The following is a 5,231-nucleotide window of genomic DNA, read 5'->3' on the forward strand; positions in this document are numbered from 1 at the left end:
GTTATTATGCAGAAAGTGTCTCTTTTTTTAATATTCACATTTATATCTCTCAGGTTCAGAGCCTTGCTCATGACCAAAACTCGGACAAATACTGCATTTATATGGCCACAGTAAACCTCTTACAGCTTAAGTTTCTATTTTTATTTAGTGACTATCTGTGCTCTTCTGAGATTACCTTTAATGCCCAGTTCTAAACCAGATGGGATTTCAGAATGTGGCTAAAGTAAAGGCAGCCACGGTCAAATTATGAAAATCCATGAAAAATCCATGAAGATTCATGAGAATCCAGGCTCTTCCAGTGACTACAAATGTGTACATTAGAAAAATAAAAATGAGAAGATCCTCAGAGTGGTTGACTTTGAATTACATGCAAACAATTAGCAACATGGAAAAGGCTAATCCTGGATTGACTGTAAGGAATAGCTACAAATTTTGCTGTAAATAAAGATGGAAAAGGTTGAGAGTGCAAACAGACATGCCCATTGTTATGTTCTCTCTGTGGTAGGTGGATGAAGCCTTTCTAAAAACAGAGCCCTTTGGACTCCTCCTTAAGGCACTTCTTATCATGAATATGTTGTGTGGTATTTTGTATTTCTATGAAATTGCACCCTCTTTCCTCCCTCCTAGCACAGGTGTCCACATAAAACACACCATTTTGTTCATCAGCCTCATGACAGAGTCTGAGCAGAAGAGGAATCTTTTATGGTAATCTTCTATCTTAGAGGAATATTTTGCTTCTTTAAGAAGAAGCAACTTGGTCTGATAAGTGAATTAAATACAAGTTTCCTTGCTGTTGGTCAGTGCTGTAGTCCTGCTTTTTGTTTTACAGTTTTCAGGAGCTGAATTCCTTCTTCCTCTGTTAGGTCAGGGCAGAGGTTAGGTATCAATAATGCTTCTGCACTGATTAGCTTCTATACAAGGAGATGAGCAGCTCAGGAGCATTACTACAGCACAGACAAATTTGGAGCTATAAATACTAGTGTAAAACTATAGGATGCAGGAACAAGGGACTCCCACTCATCCTTTTTATTTATAATCACGTGTTGGAGTTAAAGAGTCACAGTCCTGTGAGGTGGTGAGTGCCTCATGAGAAACGGCAACCTCCCTCCAGCCCAACATAAGCCAGAGAGCAGTCAGTATCTTACTGGATCAGAGAAGGACTCCCATACTCTTAATGGGCTATGCTACAGCTCTTTCCACAGGTTTAGTATCATACACTTCAAAATGTGGCATAGGAGTAAGAGATCTTGAACATTCAAGTGCACGTGAACTTTTGAAGATTAAACAGAAAGATGCAGTTTAGCTAAAACCGGCTCAGTAGGCAAAGAACATACAGCAAACGGGGTAGTTGGTGTGTTGCCTTTCCCCCAGAGACCACCTCTGAGCCCTATAGCTGCTGTGTGATCCCAGTGACAGAGGGCGACTGGGGACATATCTTGATCGGGCATCTCACCTGCAGGAGAGTTCCAGCTGGAGCAGTGAGGGCGAATGAAAAGTGAGGACAAGGGAGGTGACCGGAAATAAGTAGACAAACCTCTTGGCTATGCACAGACAGACAAAAATCCTGAATTTTCTTCTTCAGCCATCGTGCCCTACTCTTAAAGAAATGACCAGTCACTGTGTCAAACACCAGAGAAGGGGCACCAAGGAACATGAGTTAAGCAGGCTGCAAACTTTACATGATATGATTAGGTTAAGAACTGTCCATCACCCAGTACTAGGCATCCTTCCTGTGTTATCTCTTCTACTTGGACAATGACAGCTCTGTCACATCTCTTTTCAAGACCTTGTGCAAACGCTGTTCACAGGATCCCACTTTGGCATAGGGAACTTGGGAGATGCTTACAGCTACTGATTCTCCTCTCTCTTATTTCCACACCCCACCTCCCACCTCCCCCCACCTCCAAAAAAAAAGATACACACTTCCTCTCCTACCTGCTTCCAAATAGCAAGTTTTGGAGAAGTGTGCCCATGGTGACTGAAGGACCATGCCAGAGTCCACTGCGCTGACTTAAGGATGAGGCCTTAGAAGTCAATTTTGTCAGATTTTGTACATTCTGGTAAAAAACTTACAAGAAGATGCTAAACTAAAGTTGGAATGATTTTAAAATAATATCTGTTTTCAGGATTTCTTTAGTTTAATAACAATAACTAAAATACCTGTAAAAGACAGCAAAAATGCCTGGGGAAAAAGTGATTTGTTCAGTCTCACAGCATCCTTTATCCCTAGTAGGGGACTGGAACAGTATATAATAGCTGATATTACACCTGACAAAAAAAGGAAGGTGAGGTTTATGGGGCATAAAAAGGCTAAAATTTATAACCCACTGCATGGTTTGATAGTACTTAATAAACTCACAAAGTGTATGCTGAGGTAGTAGAAATTCTACAGAAATCACCTGTTCCAGAAGCCAACAGCAATGAAGCATTTTTACTTTTATAAATAAAAATAGAAAAATTCATACCAATGTGAATCTGAACTAGAGGAATAAATACATAGTAAAGCCATTTCACTGAACACCAAAACAATGGCTATAGACTAGTTTGTGTATAGGAAGACCAGTGAAGCAATTCCAAATGAGCTATCTACCTGTTGCAAGCTGAACTGATGCTAAAAGATGAAGATAAAATTACTGTATCTATAGAGATGCCAAGAAGCTTTCTGGAGTCTGTAAAATGTTCTGGGAATTAGAAAAAGATACAAACAGACAACACTGGAACTATGTACTGATGCTGAAAACGATAGTCCTGTAATGAGGAAGGTTGCTGGTTCAAGGACAGGCTGCTGCTATACTACCAGAACACAGGGTGTGCAGAAAATGCACACTGCAGGTAAAGCAAAATTGTTTCTCATGTAGAGAAACATGAAAAAAAAATCAGATTCATTAGTCATGCTCTGAAAATGGTATAAAATCTCATCAGTTTTATAAGATCATGTAATCCAGATTTCTTTACGGGTGAAAAAGAGGTAGTCTTTTGATAGAGTTTGAAAGTAGAAGTTGCTCCTTTTTTTTTTTTTAAACAAACAAACAAAACCCACAACTTAATGGCAGGGTGATCAGAAACTATGAAAGGCGACAGTAAAGTAAAATAATAAGGATGACACTCTCTCTCTCGTGAAAGCAGCAATAAGTTGGCTGTAGTCAGCAGATACTAAATCCCTGTGTTGTGAAACAAGGAGGCCATACATCTTTCCACTCTGATAGATTCAGCTGAATACTACCTTCTTAAACTGTGAGACAAAAAGGACAGCTGCTAATGCTTGAAGTGGGAAATGCAAATTTTTAAATGCATTTCAATAAAAAGCTTATCTACAGATTTTTATCGAAATTTGTGTCATCATTGACAATTAACTTTTTGTCATTGCCTTTTGATTTTTGAATCCTCTCCAGCTCACTCCAGCCCCACTCCCTTTTACCTTTCTGAGCAATTTCTACACGCTGTTTTCTCTGAAAAATGTTATTTCTCTCTGCTGTGTGACTCAGCTCATGCTTCTAGACTTTGCCCAATCTCTCTCTTCTTCCACCCCCTTTTCTCCCGGCACTCTGTTGTTATCAGATGCTGGATCCTATCAGTGCTGAGTGCATACAGGGATCTTGCCACTGCTCCTTTCAGTTGCAGAGAGGAGCTGCATGGGCAAGACCAGAGAAAACATCATTGCAGGCATTCCCATGTCGCTGCCTAGCCAGCTGACTTAAGAGCATAGTTTCCTTCCCCCTATCTGCCATCTTCCTCTATTAACGCCATCGCCAGCTCCCCACAGGCACATGGCTACTCCTCATCTGAAGCCAGCTTCAGATCTCCTTTATGTCTCTTCAAGTAAATGCAACCCACCTCCCAGCTCAAGCAGACCTGGGTGAGGTGTTTTCAGAGGGACTACCTAGGCTGCCCAAATGAGAGAGAGTAATCTACACAGGACAGAGAATTGCAGAAAAAAGAGGTTATCCGACAGGAAGATCTGGAATGGCCTATCCTGGTTAGAAAATTTACTCCATGAAGGCTTTAACTTTTCCTTTCATTTTGGGCTTTTGTTTTTTTTTCTTTATTGTTAAATCCCGAACTACAAGCTCTTAAGCATCACCATGTTCCCCTTATGGCCCACCCTACACTTTTCTAACTATTTGAATGAGTGTTCTAATTCTGCTTTCTTCCTCCTACGCATGTTACAAGTAGGAGGACCAAGCTAGCCTTTCCTGCTCCTGTATTTTCATCAGAATGGTGGCTTGATTTTAAGGATTGTTTTCCTCTCCTTCATAAACCAGAAAGATTTTGCCCTAATGAGGCAAGTTTCTGGTAGGACACAACCTCTAGTCTCTCTGCCTGAGAGGAGAGGACTCACCAAATTCTTGCTAATTCAGGCATGGGGGTCAGAAAGAGAGAGAGGTCGTCTCTACATTCTGTGGTGTTTTAACCATGGCATACACAGCAAAGTGTGGGAATACACACATAATGCTTAATTATTCTGTCACTGAAAACATTAATCAAGCACTGGCATAACTGTGTTAGTTCACAGTCACATTTCTTGTGTGCCTGCTACTATATTTCTACAAATGAACTCCTTGGATTTGTGTATAGATTTATAACCAAAACAGAAGGCAGTGGTCATTTAAAAATGCATCAGTAGAAGCCTATTATGTGATTCCTTTTTGTACTGCTTCATTATACCTGAGATGGAGATCATGACTGTAGCACCATGATGCATGTCCTGGTGATGAAATAAGCAATTGTGCTTTCCTTAGTTGCACACAGTGTAGCCTAGGCTTTTTATTGTCATTAAACTGACCCTTTATAAACATGATTTTGTGTGTTGCTAGCCACACATGCTACAGCACACCGGTATCTATAAATATCAAGCAAACCATGCATAATGAAATAACAAGTCTTATACTTCCCATGGAACCATTTGTACTGCAAGTTTTTTCATTGTGATAATTATGGGAAGTGCTCTGAGATACTGGGTTTACATTTTCCATTTGGAGTTAAAGACTTAACACAATGAAATGCCAAAGAGATGCATTCTGCTTTGTCAGGAGGAGAACTCAGGAATACTTTCTTTTCGTAGCTATAGCAAATTCACTGGCTGTCCTGAATTCAGGGTTGGCAGGAGCTTGGGCTGCGCCTTTCCTTGTGTGTCTCAATGGGGACTAACAATCTCTGATAAGGACAGAGAGGCAGTGTAACGACTGTTAAAATGTTACTTTTAAGTGGTCTTACTAGAAGAGAAGGGAAAG

Source organism: Buceros rhinoceros, unplaced genomic scaffold (assembly GCF_000710305.1).
Source record: "Buceros rhinoceros silvestris isolate BGI_N320 unplaced genomic scaffold, ASM71030v1 scaffold3418, whole genome shotgun sequence".
Taxonomy (NCBI): Eukaryota; Metazoa; Chordata; class Aves; order Bucerotiformes; family Bucerotidae; genus Buceros; species Buceros rhinoceros.